The sequence below is a fragment of the Sminthopsis crassicaudata genome, chromosome 1, assembly GCF_048593235.1.
Source record: "Sminthopsis crassicaudata isolate SCR6 chromosome 1, ASM4859323v1, whole genome shotgun sequence".
Classification (NCBI taxonomy): domain Eukaryota; kingdom Metazoa; phylum Chordata; class Mammalia; order Dasyuromorphia; family Dasyuridae; genus Sminthopsis; species Sminthopsis crassicaudata.
In genome coordinates this window covers 599724890-599746720 of record NC_133617.1, presented here as the reverse complement: position 1 = coordinate 599746720, position 21831 = coordinate 599724890, and the positions used below count along the sequence as shown (strand labels likewise).

At 36.0% G+C, this 21831-nt stretch overlaps 1 long non-coding RNA gene and 1 pseudogene across 1 annotated transcript in view; one reads left to right on the top strand and one right to left on the bottom strand.

The window, feature by feature from the left end:
• The window catches only part of LOC141555445 (uncharacterized), a 75597-nt gene that overhangs the window by 39384 nt on the left and 14382 nt on the right, over positions 1–21831 (top strand). The gene's annotated exons all lie outside the window — the stretch shown is intronic.
• On the bottom strand, positions 17616–17925 carry LOC141552258 (large ribosomal subunit protein eL37 pseudogene; annotated as a pseudogene).

Genomic DNA, 21831 nt, shown 5'->3' with positions numbered 1-21831 from the left:
TTATACTAATTTCCTATTTAGAACTATTGAAAGGGCCTCTTCAGGTGCATAGTCTTGCCAACATAGAAGTTTGCATATATTTTGTGTTTAATAAAAGCTTGTTGATAGACAATTTTCAATCTAAGGATAGTCACTTGTCCAAAAGTTTGTAAAGGGGATTTCTGTTTAGGTATGGATGAGGCTAGACAGTCTCTGAAGTATCGTTTTCTGTGGTTCTGTGACTCCTTTTCCCAGTTTAGTGCTCCTAGAAACATTGCCATCTTCTATCTTGTATCTCATTTCAATCAGACTCTCAGAAACAAACTGGGATTCCTTAGAGAGGTGACACCTATAAAAGTAACTTTTTAAAAATAAAATAATTGGAGAGTACTCAAAAATGTTGCTACAGAATTAATGAAATGAATAAAAGAAAGAAAACCAGAAGCTATCATTTTGAAACTGTAAATTCTCCTCCTCCTCCTCCTCCTCCTCCTCCTCCTCCTCCTCCTCCTCCTCCTCCTCCTCCTCCTCCTCCTCCTCCTCCTCTTCTTTTCTTCTTCTTCTTCTTCTTCTTCTTCTTCTTCTTCTTCTTCTTCTTCTTCTTCTTCTTCTTCTTCTTCTTCTTCTTCTTCTTCTTCTTCTTCTTCTTCTTCTTCTTCTTCTTCTATTAACTTTATGTCAGTGAGCGGATTTACATCAAGCCAATTTAAATGTAATGTTTGGATTGCATTTTTATATCAGATTTGTCATATATAACAAAATCCTTGCTCTATGGTCCAGAACTGGAACTAAAAGTCCATTTTAGCTCATTACATGGGTACCAGGCAGAGTGATGGGAGCCCCACAGAGCTGCCCTGAATAAAGTGAATATATTAACAATTTGGCAATGAGTACTTTATCTCTCATTACATGGCTAGCCAGAGACTGCTGCAGAATGAATTAGCTTATCAAAGATCTCCCTATGAGTAGTGTCTTGTTTTTGCTTTGATCCTGGGTTGCTTTACTAGTCACTACACATGAGTTATAGGCAATCTTGTAAAGACAGCGTATTATAAGTGAATTAATGACCTTTCATTAATCAAGTGTTGCTTTGAGACCTGAATATATGAACAAATAAAGCCCAGCAAGTATGCCCAGCTGCTCAACTTTCACTGATGGTTAAAATAATTTTTAGACTAATTTTCCTTCCTAAGAAAATATGGTAAAGATGAATAATCACTTTCAACAACCTAGTTTCAATCAAGTAATTTTGTCATCTTCCCTGAACTTTCTATATAGCTTTGCTAATTCTGTCATCCTGCCCTTGAGGATGAGTGATGTTTTATCATAATAGAGAATTTCATCAAAATTCCAGAAAGGCTCAAACCAACCGATTTCTATAATGGTCTGAAACACCAGACCCAAATGTTGTCATTTGTGGTTGTTGTTGTTAATGGCTCTTTTATTTGGAAGAAGACCAATGACATCATGAGACTTGTCCATGAATTGGATTTAGATGAGGTTGAGATGTGAAAGTCACCCTTGCTCTCTCCTTCAGAGTCATAAAATTCAGTGGTAAGACAAAAGTCAAGACTATTGTCAATGGCCAAGGTGCAGGGGGTAATCTGGGCCTTTCTAAATTCCTCAGGTCTCAGTTTGTTTCAGGGACCAATCATTCAGTGATTAAGGGGTAGGTGAGGATTAAGACAAAAAATAGATGAAATTATTTTACAAAAATGCAATCTATGCTTTATCTTAGGAAGGAGAGAGGTTTGGGAGAAAGAGAGAGAAAAATCTGGAACACAAAGTTTTACGAAAGTGAATGTTTAAAACTATCTTTTCATGTATTTGGGAAAGTAAAGTACTATTGAAAAATATATCAACCTGGTAGGAGAGGATCCCCTATGTTTTTGGCTAGTACAGAGAACAATTTCTATTACACCCATTCTAAGCCCCTAAACATTGAGACAGATGCTTACACTGAAGCTCAGGCTGTTCAAATGAATTAATTTTAAAAGGTCAGTATATTTCTAAGTTCAGTATAAGGAGCCTCCTTTTTTGAATATGACTCATAAACTTTCAATCTGACAAGGAATAGAAATGTTTGTGAATCCAAGTTTCATATGAAAAGAATAGATTCCTTTGCACCTGAATACGCAGATTTTTGGAAATTTCTGTGTTATTGTTCTTGGCTTCCTCAAAAGCTGTATTGTAAAGTAAACTTGAGCCATATAAGACTGAAGAAACAATAGTAATCCAAAGTGGAGTCTTTTTTCAGTGATGATAATTCAATTCAGGAAACATTACAGCAGGTGTTGTGCTAGGCTTTGGGCCTTTTTCTGTTATTCAGTCAGGTCTAACTCTTTGTGACTCCATGGGCCATAATACATCAATACCATCAATGGAGTTTCCTTAGCAAAGAAACTGGAATGGTTTACTTCTCCAGTAGATTCAAGTAAAAGTGAATTGTTCATGGTCACTCCAGTAGTTAGTACCAGAGGTTACATTTGAACTCTGGTCTTCCTCATTCCAGATCCAATTTTATCTAGCTACCTTTAGGTTCTAGGTGCACAAAGACAATATTAAAATAATTAAATAATTAAAATATTTTAAAAATAAGACAATATTAAAATAATAGCTCTTCAAGGAGCTTCCATTCTTGTAGGAAAATGCAATAGGAGCATAAGTAAGGAAATATAAGCATAAGTGAATTAAACTTTACATAGTAATTTCTGGAGGTAAAGTAATTTGTGTAAAAGGTAGCACCTGAGATGTGAGTGCTTTGAAAGGATCTTAGGATCTCCAAAGCAGAGATGAGAGCAAAATGCATCCCCAGCCATGGCAAAGTCCTTTTGCAAAGACATATAGGAGGAGTAGGTCCTAGGAGGACAGACTTGGCAGGTAGCCCCAAGATAGGGCATGGCCTAGAATATGACATAGGATAAGTTGGGTAGAGTCAGTAGGACATATACTCCACAACAAAGCTCCAGGATATGTTTCTCTGACTCAACGGTTTTCTGGAAAGTGCATGAGATAAGCTTCCCCCAATCATATTCCCCAGCTGGTGATCTGGGCCATTAATGTGAAAAATTGGCCATCCCTTCTTATGAAAAGTGGAGAACTGGGCTAAGTATGTCTAGAAAATGGTCCGAAAAGTACATTTCTATATATCTGGCTTTGAAATGTTTTGTTGGGTTTTTTTTCCCCATCAATTTATATACTGTGACTAGATTTTTGCACTGAAACTGTACCTAACTTAAGAGACATGTTTGGGCATGAACTATTATGCAATCATTCAAATAGGATAGAGAATAAAGCTCAGGGCTAGAGGATATAGCATTTGCATGGCCTTTTAAAAGTAAAGTACCTTTTAATTTTAATATAAATATATAAATATGCAGACAGAAATCCTCTCAAACTTAAAGCCTTTGAAAATAAAGATATCTAACTGAAACTCGTTTTGGATTTCAAATGAAAAAAATGTTTGATTGCCCAAACTGAGGGTTGCAAATTTATAATGAGCAAACTTGGCACCAAAGAAAATGTATTATAAGGCGCCTTCCTGCTTTCTTAGCTGAGGTGGTAGTGGGGTTGTAGAACACTGCACAACAATGTTGGACTTTTTCAATAAGCTGCTTATTTTTACTGCTAATTGCTTTCCTTATTATTCTTTTGTTGTAAGGGATGACTTTCTGGGAAGGTAAAAATATATTTAGAAGTTTAAATACTATAAAACCAGAAGATAACAATAAGATGTATTTAATTTTTTTTTAACTCAAGCCTTCCTGACTTAATTTTTTAATAATATCTTTTTTTTCTCAAAATATAAGCAATGATGTCTTCAACATTCACCCATGCAAAACCTTGTGCTCCAAATTTTTCTCCTCTTCTCCCTCCCCCCACAGCAAGTGATTCAACATAGGTTAATCATGTGCAATTCTTCTAAACATATAATTCTTTCAATAAACACTCATTAAGTACTTACTTTGTGCCTGGCATTGTGCTGAGCACTGGAGACAGAAAAAAAGGAAAATTAGTTTCTGCCCTTAACTAGCTTACAATTTAATTGTGGAGACAACATACAAACAAATATATACAAAGGAATCTATATACAGGATAAATAGAAAGTAATTAACAAAAAGAAGGTGCTGTAATTAAGAGGGATTGGGGAAGGTTTCTTGTAGAAGGTGGGATTTTAGTTATATTTCAGGGACAGATTTTCAATTGCTTTTAACCATAATTCTCTGATCCAGTTTAAAACCTGGGTTTCCTCAAATAAAAAATTAAAGGTGTGGAAGTCTAATTAAGAAAGGAAATACAGTGTCTGAAAGAATAAGGGATTTCTTCTCCAGTTTAGGTAGCTTGAGCCACTGTATTCGCTGTATTTCACAGATTTCCCTTTTTGTGTCTGTCTTTTCCTAATGATTTCCCTCAGGTAACCAAAAACCACTTGGAGGTACCCATCCAATTATTGTTGGATTGCAAATATGTGGCTTCAAAGGGGAAGAAGGGTGTGGGGGAAGGGATGATGCATGGAAGGCTAAAGGAGTCATGCTCACAGGGAATAAAATGTTCTTTTTAATTCACTTTTCTCAGGTTTAAGTGATGGAAAGGTATTTGAACAACTCATCTTCTGAGGGTAAATGAGGATTCCCATGAGCTGTCATTTTGACAGAGCAAAAAGAGTATCTTCCAGCTAGGGAGAAAAAAATAAAAGAAAGGGAAAAAATTGAAGCCTCACCCAGGAGTAACCAGTTTTCTTTCATTTTGACACCCTGTTTTACTGGAAAGATGAATATCTATTGCAGGAAAGGCCCTTTAAAGAACACCATTGATGTCCCAATGATTTAAGAACTTCAGGAACGCATTATAAAGAAACCAGCCAACACATGCTAAGTCAAACATGCTACTCAATAAAGAAGGATCCACATATCACAACCATGGAGGAAAAGTAGACATTTCTGAGACATGAAGTGTAGCTAGCCCTGGGTAGAACAAGCCCTGCAATCAATTGACCCTAGGAGTTGTAATGGAAGGATATTTCCTGTTTCATTCCCTGAAATCTGAAACCTGGGAGAAAGGCTCTCTAGGCTCTCAGAAATAACAAGGTTTTCTGTTTTAAATCTTTTTTTTTTAAAGCTAGGAAGAGGAAGCTGGTTAGTATCCCCAAGGATTGATTTTGGCAGACTCTAACCTCTGTTTGCCAAGCGGCTTCTTCTTGGCTTGCCTATGCAGGTATCCATTGAATGTATCCAGAAAGGAACTAAGACAATGCCTGAAGCAAGGGAAGATCCTGCTATGCTTCCTCCCTCCCTTTGTCCTTTTTCCCCCTTGTTCTACTCCCTTCCCTAGCTCTGCAGCTATGAATTACCCAAGAAAAACATGAAAATAAAGCAACTTGAAGCATCTCCCTGAAATGAGGTGCAGGTTATGGGGACTCACTTAACAAAAGCCTTAAATACTTAAAATCTTGCTGCAGCTCTCAGACAACCAAGAAGAATTCTGTAGGAGGCTCATGTTTGAGCACTCATCATAAAGTTAATTGCTAGAGATTGGTGATTCATCTGTCTGTAAACTTAGGTTTGTGTTTCTGTGTTTGTGATAGCTGTATTTAAGTATAACTGAATTGGTTAAAAAGGGTATTTATTTTATATTTATATTATTAATTATTATATAAATATTACATATTTTATATTATATATAAAATAAAATTAATTATATTATATTTAAATGTTAACATTTATATTTAAAAACATTTTTCTGACCAGGCCTCTCTTGGTGTCATTAGACTTTTAAAGGGACTCATTTTACATCATCTTTACATAATATCTTTATTTTGTATTTAAAAGGAATAGCAGGTTGTACCAAATAGATTTTCAATTTCATGTGCAACCACTTTTTTATTTAAAGGGCCCATGACAAAAAAAGAACATCTGATCTAATTTTTAAAAATCTGATATCTGAGAAGGCCTTACAATAAATATCCAGAAAAATAGCCTTTTAATGAATCTACTCAGCAGGTAAGGAGCATAGTGAATAGAATGCTAGTTTTAAGTCAGTTTGAACTCTGCTTTAGACACTACCTCTGATGCTGGACAATTTATTTAACTTTTCATGGAATCACTTTACTTATCTTTAAATCAGGGATGATAACAGCACCTACCTTACAGGGTTATCATAAGGATCAACTGAGATAAAATATAAAATATAAAATGTTTTTCAAACCTAATGCTATCTAGTAATATTATTATTACTACTGCTTAAAGTGTGATCTGCAGACTTCATTTGTCAAAGGAAGGCACTGGATTTGATTAGGTCTAAGAGTCCTTTTCAGCTGTAAATCCACAATCCTGTGATCCTCTGAATAGGAATACCTTGAGACAGTGTGGTTCAAGATCTTTATCTGAGATCCTATAGCAGAATTCTAAGACTTAAATTCTATGTGTTCTCAGACCTCTGAGTCATTGTGTTGCTATTTCAGCAGCATCATTGATTTCATCATCATCACTGCTACTAATGGTTACTGATTTTTAAGCATCCAGAGTCCTAAGCACAGTGCAGAGAAAAGAAGCTAAATTGTCTTTGCCTGATAAAAGATGGCATCTCTGAGGATTATGGGACCCAGGACTGGGAGGGAGTGCTGGCTTTGGAGTCAGGGTATATGCCTAAAGTTGAATCAAGGCTCTGTCACTTTAATACCTGGGAAATTCACTCCATTTATCTGATCCTTACCTTTCTCATTTGGAAAGGATAATAACAATTTTGGAAGAATTCTGAGAAATAATAATAATAATCAAGCCTGGCCCTAAAGAAAAAAGACCCCCACCTGTTTGTTTGTTTGTTTTTTTCTGCATTTTACTTCAAACATTTTAGATAGAATTAGTTCCGTTTTTCCTTCTTTTTATTTTTTTAATTCTTTGTTTTAAGGGATAGCTCTCTAGAAGAGAAAATTAAAGAGGACTGTATTTGGAAATGTAATTCATGTAAAAAAATTGTCCAAAAATATTTTTAAAAGAAAATGCTTGAAAACATATGCTCTTCTTGATATTCTTTTCCCCAGATTATACATTCTCAATTCCATCAAATGACCTTCAAATAGAATGATCTTGAGACCCTTCATTGAAGATTTTTGAACTCTCCTTAGTTTATAAAAGGATTCAGTATGGGAGTCCTTAAAATAGTGAAATTCCCTCTAGTTTTACAGGATAACTCTAAGGCCAGCTTTTCAATTCCTATGTAAGTTTCTAGGAATCCCACCTACAGCCTTAAAGAGATATACCTGAAAATGGGCATCGGCCCATTGATTAGACTTACAGAGAATTAACTTTGTTTTTTAATGACTCTTCTTACTGACTCATCAGAGTAATAAGAAAAGGAATGTTATTACAAACACATTGAAGACTCTTTTCCCTTCCAAACATCCAGTCCAAAGATTTTTGTTGTTGTTTCAGTTATGTTGGACTATACATTTGAGGTTTTCTTGGCAAAGATACTGGAGTGGTTTGCCATTTTCTTCTCCAACTCATTTTAAAACTGAGAAAACTGAAGCAAACAGGGTTAAGTGACTTGCTGGAGGTCACATACCTAGGAAGTATCTGGGGCTGTATTTGAACTCAAGATGAGTCTTCCTGATCCTAGGCTTGGCACTCTAGCTACCATGTTACCTAGATGCCCTGAAGGGAATAAAGTATTAGAACAAAAGAAAAGGAGAAATTACCCAAGAATGAGGCTTAAAACTCACTTCATTCAACATATTTTCCTAAAAATGATAGAGATGCTATTGTAGAAACATTAGCATTAACATCCCATTCTATGAATAAGATCAGAAGAAAAAAAAATTGCAACCTTAATGTTATAAAAATGAATGTTTTGAGGATTTTAATGAACTGATGAAGAGCAAAATGAGCAAATCCTAGAGAACAATATAGACAACAACACTGTAAAAACACATACAACTTTACCCATACTATGATTATCTGTGATTTCAAAGGAATGATGATAAAACACTCTATAGATTATAGAGAAGTGATAGTTTTTAGGCACAGAATTTATACACACACACACACACACACACACACACACACACACACACATATATATATATATATACACAGGTGCTGGACCTGGAATTAAGAAAACTCATCTCCTGAGTTCAAATTCAGCTTCAGGCATGTACTAGCTAGGTTATCTTGGGCAAGTCACAATTCTGTTTCTCTCAGCTTCCTCATCTGTAAGGTAAATGGCAAACCATTGCAGTGGCTTTTGCCAAGAAAACCTCAAATAGAGTCACAGACACAACTGAAATGACAATCATAGATACCGTGTTTCCCCGATAATAAGACACTGTCTTATTATTTTTTTGGGACTAAAAAACACCAGAGGGCTTATTTTCAGGGGGAGGGCTTATTTTATCCTCCATCATGCCCCTTTTATCCTCCATCATGCCCATTTTAGCCTCCATCATGCCCCTTTTATCCTCCATCATGCCCATTTTAGCCTCCATCATGCCCCTTTTAGCCTCCATCATGCCCCCTGAGTGCTTATTTTATTCTCCATCGCTTACTGAACTTACCGAGTTTTTAGATGGTCCTGTCTCAGCTCTACTCCGCGGTGCTGCTCTCAGTAGCGCCAGCAAGCAAATCACCAGGGAAGAAGAGGATGACGCGCTCACTGCTGCAGCTCTGATTGGATGCAGCTCGGAGCGCGACGTGCTTACTGAAGGTACCGCTACGCAGCATATAGCGCAGGGGATCACCATGATGACCGTTTTCATAGTAAGTTCGATAGGGCTTATTTTCGGGGGAGGGCTTATTTTAGCGGAATATTAAAGAGTATGTGGGTGTCTTATTTTCAGGATAGGTCTTATTATCGGGGAAACACGGTAGTATAGTCATTGAAAAAAATTTTTTTTCCCCAATAAGATAGGGGTGAGAAAGAAACTATTTTTTTTTAATTGTTGTTTTAAAAAGAAGGTTGCTCTACAGATGTGAATGTTGAATGTATTTCAGATGAGGTCACTGTATTATTAGTTTTACTTAACTATTTTACTTTTTATAAGAGATTTCTCATAAAGTAGGAGTAAGCTGTAAATGTTTGTAGTGTAAAAACAAAACACATCAATAAAACTTTTTTTAAAAATCAGCACTCACTTCATAGGCAGTGAAATAGGTGGAGCTTAGCTTTGTGAGAGAGCCAAGAAAGAAATTTTCCACCCTTCTCTCTCCAGTCTCTGCTCCTATACCTCCGTTTGCCTAAGAGATCTGAAATGTCTTTTTTTTTTTTTTTTATAAATTTGGCTATGTTTCCTATATTTTAAAAAAATTAGGCCTATATCAGAGAAACATGATCTAATATTTTTTTTAACATTTCCTGTTTTCTTTCTAATTTAGACTATGTTGGTTTTGTTTGTACAAAAGCTTTTTAATTTCATGTAATCAAAATTATCTGTTTTACTCTCTGTCTTCTCTAGTTCTTGTTTGGTGACAGACTCTTCCTTTATCTATTGATCTAACAGGCACATTTTTCCCATGCTCCTTTAATTTACTTATGATATCATCCTTTATGTCTAAATCATATTCACAATTTGAACTTATTCTGGTACATACTGTGACAGGTTCTTCTATGTCTAGTTTCTGCTATGCTGCTTAACAGTTTTCGTACCATGTTTTTTAAAAATGCTAAATTTGGCTCTTTGGGTTTATCAAACCCTAGAGTATTATATTCATTTACTACTGTGTATTATCTACTTAATCTATTCTACTGACCTATCACTCTATTTCTTAGTCAATTGTTTTAATTTAATTTAATTTAATTTAAGATTGTTTTAATGATTACCATTTCACAATATGGTTTGAAATCTGGTACTTCTAGACTCCCTTCCTTCAAATTTTTTTTTCATTGATTACTTTGATATTCTTGACCTTTTGTTTTTCCAGATGAGTTTAGTTTATAAATTAATTATTTGGTAGTTTGATTAGTATAGCACTGAATAAGTAAATTAACTTAAGTAGAATTATAATTTTTATTTTATTGGTTTGGCCTACCTATGAACAATTAATATTTCTCCTACTGTTTAGATTTCTATTTGTGTGAAAAGTCTTTTGTAAGTGTGTTTATATAGACCCTGGATTTATCTTGGCAGGTAGACTTCCAAGTACTTTATATTGTCTTTGCTTATTTTCAATGGAATTTCTCTTTCTATCTCTTTCTGCTGGGTTTTGTTGGTAGTATCAAACAACAATTACTAACAGAAAGATTTTCTTTGAACAAAATACTAGTAGTTAAGGAAAGTCCAACTCTCAATCAAAGAAACATGTTGCATTTTCAGTGAATATTCTATTATGAGAAAAATGTCCATTTCTATAAAAATAATACACTAAAATTCCTTTACCATTGAATGAATGAATGATTTTTTAAATTATTAAATGCTTAATGTATACTTTTAGGATAGAAATCAACAATAGTTTTGTTAAAGAGCTTATATTCTAATTGGGTGACAGATAAAACATAAAGGAAAATGGTGACTAGGAAAGGATATTTTCCTCTGGAAAGATACAGACAGCAATGGTAAGTAGAGTTATAAAGCAGCAGAGTGATGATTATATTGATTGAATTACTGGTTACAGAATAAGAAACAGAAGGCAAGAAGTTTATAGCTCATGGAAGCAGAACAGTAGCCAAGAAAAGCATGGAGAGAGTTAGATATAATGGCTTTCACCATTCAAGAGAGCCTGGACCCAGGAAGGAGTCTTGAAACTGACTGATTTAGCTCCTCCAGGTCATTCTATTTATCATCTTTTTGAAATAAGCAAATTTTTATTTTTTTACTTTTTAAAGTATTTTAAAAATCTTAAAACTGCAATATACCATTCTTAGCTTTGGCATTTTACAGAGAAATTTAGCATAAATTTAGCATTTAGGAAAAATGGAGAGGAATGTTACCTAGGAAAATATGCCTAGTAGATCAAGCTCTAGAGTTGGAGTCAGGATGACATGAATTTACCTGGCTTTGCACATTTACTAGCCTTGTAATCCTAGTGAGGTTACTGAAATGAATTAAATGATTAAGCATTTCAGTTTTCTCATAGGCAAAACAAAGATAATTATAGAACCTACCTTACTAGGTACAGTTATGAGAATCAACTGCGTATAAAGAGCTGGGCATATCTTAAATCTCTAAAGCATAGAATTAGAGACAGAGGAGATCCTAGAGGCCATCTACACCAATACCCTTATTTTGGAGAGGGTGGTACCAAGGGTCAGAGAGGTTAAGAGATTTGCCCCCAAATCACACAGTTGCTGGTATTTGAACCCAAATCTCCATTGCATGAAATGTGATATCATTGTCTTCTTCTTGTTCTTCTTCATCATCTTCCTCCTCTTCCTTCTTCTCTTCTTCTTCTCCTTCTTTTCATCCTGTTATTTTTTCTTCTTTTCTTCCTCTTTTTCCTTCTCCTCCACCTCTGCCTCTATTCTTCTTCCTTCCCTCTCTTTTTCTTCTATTCTTCCTCTTCCTCCTCTCTTCTTCCTTATCTTCTTTCTCTTCTTCTTCCTCTTCTTCCTATTTATCATCATCATCATATTGTGAATAAAGGGCCTTTTAAAAAAATAGTCACCTCTGTCTCAAGTTTGAATATCCCAATAACAAATAATATTTCAGTAATCCTTCCTATTAAATTTAAGAGGCAAGATTCAAACCTAGGATCATTCCTATGTTTAAGTCTAATGTTGCCCTACATTATTGGTTCTTCATATCATGTAATGAAAACTCTCAGAGATAACATCACTGACCTCAAGTTTCACAATCAAAGATCATAAAGAATGGAATAAGTAGAGAAAGTCAGTAGCAGCTGCAGTTAGTTAAAACAATAACAACAACAACAATAACAACAACAACCAAAAACCCAACTATTTCTTTTTTTTTTTTTTTTTGTATTTTTTTTTTTATTATATATATATATATATATATTTTATAATATTATCCCTTGTATTCATTTTTCCAATTTACCCCCCCTCCCTCTATTCCCTCCCCCCGACGACAGGCAATACCATACATTTTACATGTGTTACAATATAGTCTAGGTACAATACATGTGTGCGAATATCACTTTCTTGTTGCACAATAAACATTAGAATCCGAAGGTACATGCAACCTGGGCAGACAGATATTAGTGCTAACAATTTTCATTCCCCTCCCAGTGTTTCTTCTCTGGGTGCAGCTACCTCTGTCCATCATTGATCAACTGGAAGTGAGTTGGATCTTCTTTATGTTGAAGATTTCCACTTCCATCAGAATACATCCTCATACAGCATTGTTGTTGAAGTGTACAGTGATCTTCTGGTTCTGCTCATTTCACTCAGCATCAGTTGATTTAAGTCTCTCCAGGCCTCTCTATATTCCTCCTGCTGGTCATTTCTTACCGAGCAATAATATTCCATAACCTTCATATACCACAATTTACCCAACCATTCTCCAACTGATGGACATCCATTCATCCTCCAGTTTCTAGCTACAACAAAAAGAGCTGCCACAAACATTTTGGCACATATATGTCTCTTTCCGCTCTTTAGTATTTCTTTGGGATATAATCCCAGTAGTAGCGCTGCTGGGTCAAAGGGTATGCACAGTTTGATAACTTTTTGGGCATAATTCCAGATTGCTCTCCAGAATGGCTGGATTCTTTCACAACTCCACCAGCAATGTATTAGTGTCCCAGTTTCCCCACATCCCCTCCAACATTTGTCATTATTTGTTCCTGTCATCTTAGCCAATCTGACAGGTGTGTAGTGGTATCTCAGAGTGGTCTTAATTTGCATTTCTCTGATCAGTAGTGATTTGGAACACTCTTTCATGTGAGTGGATATAGTTTCAATTTCTTCCTCTGAGAATTGTCTGTTCATATCCTTTGACCATTTATCAATTGGAGAATGGTTCGGTTTCTTATAAATTTGGGTCAGTTCTCTATATATTTTGGAAATGAGACCTTTGTCAGAACCTTTGTTTTTAAAAATATTTTCCCAATTTGTTACTTCCCTTCTAATCTTGTTTGCATTAGTATTATTTGTACAGAAACTTTTTGTTTGATGTAATCAAAATCTTCTATTTTGTGATCAATAATGATCTCTAGTTCTCCTCTGGTCATAAATTCCTTCCTCCTCCACAAGTCTGAGAGGTAGATTATCCTCTGTTCCTCTAATCTATTTATTATCTCCCTCTTTATGCCTAAATCATGGACCCATTTTGATCTTATCTTGGTATATGGTGTTAAGTGTGGATCCATATCTAATTTCTGCCATACTAATTTCCAGTTTTCCCAACAGTTTTTTCCGAATAATGAATTTTTATCCCTAATGTTGGAATCTTTGGGTTTGTCAAAGATTAGATTGCTATAGATGTACCCTTTTTTGTCCTTTGTATCTAATCTGTTCCACTGATCTACCGGTCTATTTCGTAGCCAATACCAAATGGCAAAAACCCAACTATTTCATAGCCTGTATTATTATATCATTATCTGTGTTAAAATTTTCAAAAAAGTCTCCTAATGTAGACATTGACAGAAACCCCTTAGAAATGCTGCACGGGGCAGCTAGGTGGCGCAGTGGATAGAGCACCAGCCCTGAATTCAGGAGGACCCGAGTTCAAATCTGTTCTCAGACATTTAACACTTCCTAGCTGTGTGACCCTGGGCAAGTCACTTAACCCCAACCTCAGGGAAAAAAAAAAAAAAGAAAGAAAGAAATGCTTGCACACTCTTCCTTGTGTCAATGAAGGATAAGGAATAATTGAGGGAAAGGAGGCACTTAGATGATGCAACAGAAAGAGTGCTAGACCTGGAATCAGGAGGACCTGAGTGCAAATCTTAGAAACTTACTAAGCTGTGTGACCTTGAGAAAATCACTTCACCCTGTTTGCTTCAGGTTCCTCATTTGTAAAATGAGCTGGAAAAGAAAATGGCAAACCACTTTAGTATCTTTGTCAAGAAAACCCCAAATGGTGTCACACAATCATTTGACTACCCAACAACAACAACCATAACAACAACAATGGCCAACTGAAGAAGGCAATGTTCTCAAGAGTTAAAGGTGTATGACAATAAAGAGGATCTTTGGGTTAAAGATATTGCCATTTACTTAAATGCAATGATATTTACCCATTAGTAAATATATTTACATTTTAGCATTTCAGCTAAGTAAGTGAGCTTAAAGCATTTATTGTCCTTATTATTTAGGAATATTTTTAGGTCAGCTGCATAGCCTTCAAAGTAAATGTAGAGAACAGAGATGAGAACATCGAACAGACTCAGAAACAATGAAGGCATTGTGTGCCTCATCAAAATATGGTGGAAATGTTCTGGAGGGAGGGCAACTCTCCCATTCAAGGACAAACCAGAATTGGGTTGGCAACAAAAGGAAAAAAAATGTCATAAAAAGTGATGCTATAAAGGGACTGGGTTCAGATCCTGTCACTTACTAGCACTGGACAAGTCCCTTAACTTTTCTAGACCATATTTTTCTCATCTGTAAAATGAGGGAAGCAGTTGGACTAGAAGTTACTTCCAACTACATATCCATATCCTTATGAATAGAGGGGTACTGGAAACCAGCTCCTGCTTGAAAGAACCTTGTTAAATTTTCATTGATAGCATTGACTCATCAGAAATCAGTAAATGCTACAAATCAATGCTACAAATGCTACCTGATATTTTAGTTATATAACTATATATGTGCAAATGTGCGAGCGTGCATGCATACGCACACACCTGATATTTTAGTTATACAATATACTGATTTTATAATTCCTTTTTCACTGGGCTTAATAAAGAAATGTAGAAAATGTTAACCAGGCAGATTAAACTTAAAAATGAACTTGCTTATAATTTTTTCTCCCAGAAAGCCAGTTGTTAAACATTTAGCAACATACTACTGCGTATGAACTTCTGTGATTCATCCATAAAATGAGGCTGTTTAACTAAACAAACTCTGTGGTCTCTTCCAGTTCTAAATCAATTAATAAATATTTATTAAAACATTCTATATGAGAAACCTTGTATTAGATACTGGGAATATAAAAACCAAAAGGAGCATAGATCTTTTTAAGGAAAATCTATGGTGTATTATTTCTATTTATGACCTTAAGAACTTATGTGGCTTCAGAGGGAAAAAAGGATTAATTAATTATTATTGATAGTGTATGAAATTAGATGAAATAGTCTCTTTTTTGGTATGTTTTGAAGAAAATGTCTGATTCTATAATGGGGTACACTTGCTCAATACTTCAAAAAAAATTCAATTACATTCACATTTCATTTCTGTCCTCCTCTCCACCCCATCTAGATCCAGGAAACTTAGTCACATTAACTCTCAACTGCTTGATTGAGTTTTAAAAGGACATGTGTGTGACCTAATCAACAAACAAGGTGTGGTGGGAACAAAAGTGGAAATTCAGGATCTCAGCAGGGAGTTGAGGACAGATGAAAGCAATCTCTATCAAAGAAGTGTGAGAAAATGAGCGAGAGTAACTGAGAAAGGAGGGTCATGGGAGAGCCAAAAGTGAAAATGATGAGCTTAATTCTGCCTGACCTTTTCACCAAAAGGAGTGTTAGTTTCTTTCTCCCTTCTTCCATTCTTCCCTCTCTCTCCCTCTCTTTCTTCCCCTCTCTCTCCCTCCTTCCCTCTCTTCTTCCTTTTCCCCCCTCTCCCTCTTTTCCTTCCTTCCTCTTTCTCTTTCTCTCTGTTTCTTTCTCCATCTCTGTCTGTCTGTCTGTGTCTCCCCGTCTTTGTCTCTGTCTCTCTCTTCCACATGAACACTGAAGGTCTACACCATGAGAGAATCATAGAATATTAGGACTTGGAGCAAGAAGTTATTTCAGAGTCCATCTGGTCTAAGTTCTTAGTTGGGGGTCCACAACTAGGCTGGGAAAAATAAGTAAAATCTTTATTTTCATTAACGTGTCACTAAAATTTAGAATTTCTTTCAGGCATGAAGGTAAGTAGCAAAATGTGATTGATAAGGGATCCACGAGAGGAAAAAAATTTAAGAATTCCTAATAACATTTCAGCCCCCTCCTTTAACAGTTGGAATAAATGTAGCCCCAAAAGCTTTGTTTTTTTGTCCCTGGTTGTACAAGTAGTAAACAGTATTTTCTTAAGACTATAATTTTGAGAACAGAAATAGAATCAAACATTTAGAATTGGAAGTTATCCTAGAGGGTGTAGTTGTTCAGTCATTTTTTTCAATCATGTCCAACTCTTTTTGACTCCATTTGGGGTTTTCTTGGCAAAGATACTGGAGTGGTCTGCTATTTCCTTTTCAAACCCATTTTATAGATGAGGAAACTGAGGCAAACAGGGGTTAAGTGACTTATCCAAAGTGACACACAGCTAAGTATCTGAGGCATATTTGAGCTCAGATCTTCCTGAATCCAGCATTATACCAGGTAGCTGTCCTCTTGTGCAAAACAAGGACTGTCTTGTCTTTTTTTTTTTTGGTATCCCCATTACTCAGTACAATGCCTGATATATAGTAGGTGTTTTAGAAGTGTTCATGGACATTCTAGAGCCAGGATTTTATTAATTCCTGATCTGAAACTCCATCAAACCTTACTATCCATCTTCTTCTTAAAGATCACATCCAGAACCCATTTTACAAATAAGAAAGCTGAGAACCATAAAAGTGAAATGTCTCATGCAAGATCAAACAGTTGATAAAGAAAAAAAAATCCAGTATTCACACACATGTCCTCTGCCACCAAAACCAGTGTACTGGCTGCTACAGCCCCTGCTGCTCAGTCAAGGTTCCATCAAAAGTGCATCTGCCTAACTCGAGTCTTCCCCTCCCCTCTTCCTACTCCAATCCATTTTTCTTTCAATCATCAAAGAGATTTTTCTAAAGCACAGGTCTAACCATACCACTTCCATCCTCCTCAATAAACTCCTGTGGCTCCCTATTACCTCCACAATCAAATAGAAAATCCTGTTTGGCATTCAAAGTCCTTCATAACCTAGATCCTAAATATCTTCCAATCTTCTCATATATTACTCCCCAGTAATTATTCTCTGATCCAGTGACACTGACCTTCTCAAGATTCAACAAACAAGATACTCCTGGAAATTCTCCTGTCTATATGTCTGGAAGTTCTTCCTTTTCATTTTTGTCTACTAGTCTCCTGGCTTCCTTTCAGACCCAATGGCTATCCCATCTTCTACAAGAAGTTGTTTTTTGTTGTTTCCTCCCAACAGAAAGTAGTAATTCTATTACTTTCTCTTATTTACTACCTATTTAGTCTGTTTATAACTTACTTGTGCAGGTACCCCCTATTAAGTAGATAGTATGTGCCTTGAGGACAGGATTTAACTTTTAACCTCTTTGTAATCCCAGAATTTAGCAGTCTCTGACACATAGTAGGTGTTTAATGAGTGTTTGGGAAGTTTGGTGAAATTTTGTGAGCTTTGTGGGCTTAAGGGAAAGAGATCATTAAAACAATTTAACTCACTGTTTAAAATTTGAATGTAAGTTTCCTGTCAGTAGAAATCATCTTTGTACTTATATCCTCAGTGTCTACTAATGTCTGGCACATAGTAGGTCCGCAACAATTATTGAATGCTTGGAAATTGAAATTTAAATAAGCAGCCAGATTATTTTTTTTGATTCAGGAAATTTATTTTAACAAACAGTTGAATCCATAAGAGGAACTAGATACTGCAACAGCTGCTCCCTTGGGTTTAAGTTTTGTTCCTTCATGGAATCCATTTCTGAATTTTTAAGATAATTTTAGGTGCCTCATTCCACCAATACCAGTGTTGCATTGCTTAGCCTTTACACTGCAATTATACTCTCTTAAGTTTAACAAGGTATCCATGTTTGCCACATGTTGACTTCTGAAGATGGTATGCCTTAGAACCACATCAAGGGCACAAAGTGTGTGTCTTATTCCAGAGCTTACCAAACGAAGATGTCCCCTTCATCATCCCCCTTCAACCGCCAGGACCAAAAAGCCCAGACAGATTGAAAATGTAGGTCATCTAAAATTTCTTGGAAAGTCTGATTTCTCCTGGAGGGTGAACAATGGAGCTGAATATCAAAATCAGTTTGTGAGACAGATAACACTGTCATCCACCCAGCCTGTATGATGCATCATGTTTTAAAACATTATGGTTACTCCTTGAGTAGCTATAAAGTGCACAATAAATACTGAACTCAGATTTTCTCTTTTTAAGGGAACTATTCACATGTCAGCTCTAACAATGGAGAGAAAACTATTCTCTTTCTTCTCATTTCTTCCCTTCTAAAAGGCACTTCTTCAGAATTGGAATTGCCAGAAAAATTAACCTACTTTCCCTTGACTTCAGGGGCTAATCTAACGCTGCCCACTCCCAACCCCTCCTGCACACATTTTCCCCTTGCTCTCTGGCCTTTAGCTGTAATGATTCATAACAGTTTAGGGATTTGAACTTCAAGGAAAATCTCTCATATAAGATTCAATATATGAAGGCAAAAATTTATTAGATGGATTTCATTTGTTGTGGATGTTTTATATACATATATATATATGTATATGTATATATAAATAAAATGAAGATTAGGGAAAGTACAAAATTATTAGTGGACACACATTTTTTCCCTAATGAAACTCTAAAGGCAAAGTGAAACATAGATACATGTGTGTGTTTGTGTGTCTGTTTGTGTGTGTGTATACACATATATGTGAACAAACAGATCATTTTTAGTGAAACCATTGGGTCAAGTATTTTGGCTTCATCAATGCAGCTTATAAACAATCTAGGTCTTAAGGAATTGTCTGAAATTCATAAAAGTTAAACAATTGCTCAGGTCATATCACATAAGTAGAAAAAGGTAGGATTTGAGGGCAGCTAAGTAGTTCAGTGGATAGAGTACTAGCATTGAAGTCAGGAGGACCCAAGTTCAAATCCAGCCTCAGATACCAGCTATGTGACTCTGAGCAAGTTACTTCACCCTGCCTGCCTCCTCACCCACCCCACAAAAAAAGAAAAAAAGGCAGGACTTAAACCTAGGTTTTCTTTAAGGACTCATATCAGTGCTGTGATTAACTTTTAGATGAAAGTTAGATGAAGAATCACATACCTACCTCCTAACCCAGATGTAGTAGACTCAGGGCACAGCATGCAACACACAGATTTTGGACATGGTCACATGAGAATTTGTTCAGCTTGACTAGGTATATTCAATTAAGTTTTTATTTCTCAGTGGTGGGGAGAAAAAGGTGGGAGAGAGAGAAAATAGATTTTTGTTCATAGAAAAAAATCAAAAGTTTTAAAAACCAAATCTTTCTGACTTCTCATCCATTATTCTATCCACTGAAACACACAACCTCTATATACATGGAAGAAAACATATTATGTATAAATGAGTAGGAGAGTGAATGGTAACAGAAAGGACTCTAAATGAGGTTTTTGAACCCTCTTTTCCCCAATCCCAGACTTTTAAATTTTCAGTGAATTGCTGGCATCCTAAAATTAGCAGCCCAGATATAAGACTCAAACTAATTGAGAAGAAAGAGTATGTAAATAAATGCAACAGGCTCTAATTTGTTATGGCTCTAAGGAAATGAGAGAACTTTCTGTTTTTGTTTACAGTGCTGGTGATTGCAAGTCTGTATTCAGTGGTGAGGTTGCCCCCATGTATTCACATCCTCACCACCCCCTTTCCCCATTTTTCAATATGAGAAAACATGAGAAGAAAGAACTTCAAGGACTCTCTTCCTACCCCTCCCTCAGCCTCTATTCAGTCTTGAATACAGATGGCAGCTTGGAATGGCTGACCCATCAATGGCTGTTCACATGTCAAGCTTAAACACTTAGAGTAGTCCTTTTTCTTAAATGTGGCAGCTGCCAAGCCATGAAACAGATTGTTAATGTTGATCTCAATTACCTGGATCAAAGTATATGAAGCATGGTTGAATGTCCTCTCTCTTTCTCACTTAAATTCTATTCACATGCAAGTCAAGACATCACCCTCTTGATGTCATTAATCCCCTTTGAAAATGAAGAACAATTAACAATGACCAAAACAATAACAGTAGCTACCACCATTCACTGTACAGGAGAGCAGTTCTAGAATCTCCACAAACCTATGGATCTAGTCCCTCAAAGTGTGCCCAAGTGATTGCCTTGGAACTTTATCAGGATAAAATGTAGTCCATGGTCCTTTAGGAGTAAAGCAATCATCACTCACACAGCAGCCTCATCTCACTATTAGGGACAGCTTCCTACTTACTGAAGCTTTCCTGAACTTTTTTTTTTTTCTCACAACACAGACTAAAGTTTAAACCAAGATGCAACCACTGGAGGACTTGGGCTCCTGGGATTCCCTGGCTGCCACCTACCAATGTCATGGTTCTCAGTGGACACATTCTTCCCTAATTTTATCTATTTGATTATGTGTGGTTTTGCCTTCAGAGCTGGACATCTCTTACAAATATCCCCTTCTCTACAAATTCAGCCACCATCTTAATACCACATAGTGACAGATCCAGAGAAAGAAGGGATCTCAGAAGTTATCTAGCAAGATACAGAAGAGGAATCTGGGAGCCAGAGAGGTTAAGTGATTTGACCACAGGATTTAGTAAATGCCAGTTAGCAAGCCTTATCATCTCTTGCCGAGGCTATTACAGTCCTTTTATAATTAATATTCCCTCTCTAAATCATCCTCCACCACCTGCCAAATTAATATTATTGGATAGGATGGACCATGTTACTTTTCTGATGACAAAGAAAGCTTCCTAGTGGCTTCTTAGTGCTTCTAGAATCATTGCTTCTATTTAGCAATGAAATATCAAGACAATCTGACTTCAGCCTACCTTTTCTAACTTCCTATTTGTCAGACACGCCATTCTATCTCTAGGTTTTGTGACTTTGCACAAGCTCTCCTCCATGACGGGAACATACCCCATCACCTAGGCCTCTTAGAACCCTTCCCTTTCCCCAAAACGAACCAAGTGTTATATTCTACATAACAACTTTCTGGTTCTCTTACACCTATTAGTGTCTCCCATTGACCATGAGTATATATTTACTCTCTATAAGTTTTGTTTTTACTTTTATCTGTACATATTGATCCATCAATCAAATAGGGTTCTTTGAGGGGAGGGTTTTGTTTCTTTTTGCTTTTATGTGCCCAGCATTTAACTGGTAAAGTTGTATAAGGGCTTTGGAATACAGAAAGGAAGGAAGGAAAGAGAGAAAAGATAGGGAAGTCAGGAAAGAAAATATCCTTCAACCAAAAGGTAGAATAAATATTGAGCTAAAAAACAAATAAGTTATTGTTGTTCAGTCATTTTCAGCTGTGACCAACTCTTTGTGACCCCATTTGAGGTTTTCTTGGCAAAGACACTGGAGGAATTTGCCATTTCCTTCTCCATTTCATTTTATAAATGAGGAAACTGAGGCAAACAGAATGAAGTGACTTTCTCAAGGTTATACAACTAGTAGGTGTCTGAGGCCAGACTTGAATTCAGGAAGATAAGTTTCCCTGACTCCAGACCCAGAATTCTATCTACTGCATCACTTAGCTTCACAAAAGTAAGTTAAAAGCTACAAAAAAGTTACATCAATATGAGTTTTATGAACCATTAAATAGAATCTGCATTCTCAAAGTGACAGTTTCTAAATGCCTCAACAAAGAACAAGCATGGACTATTAAAATAGAACGAGGACCTTGCAGAGTAAAAATAATGCTATATCTGGAGTCAGAGAACCTACATTTGAATGCCACTTTTACTACCATCTACAATTTTTGTCTTTGGGCAACTTAAACTCTCAGAACCTCTTTTTTACTCATCTATAAAATGAGGGAATTGGACTAGATCAAGGATTTTTAACTTTTCCTGTGTCATG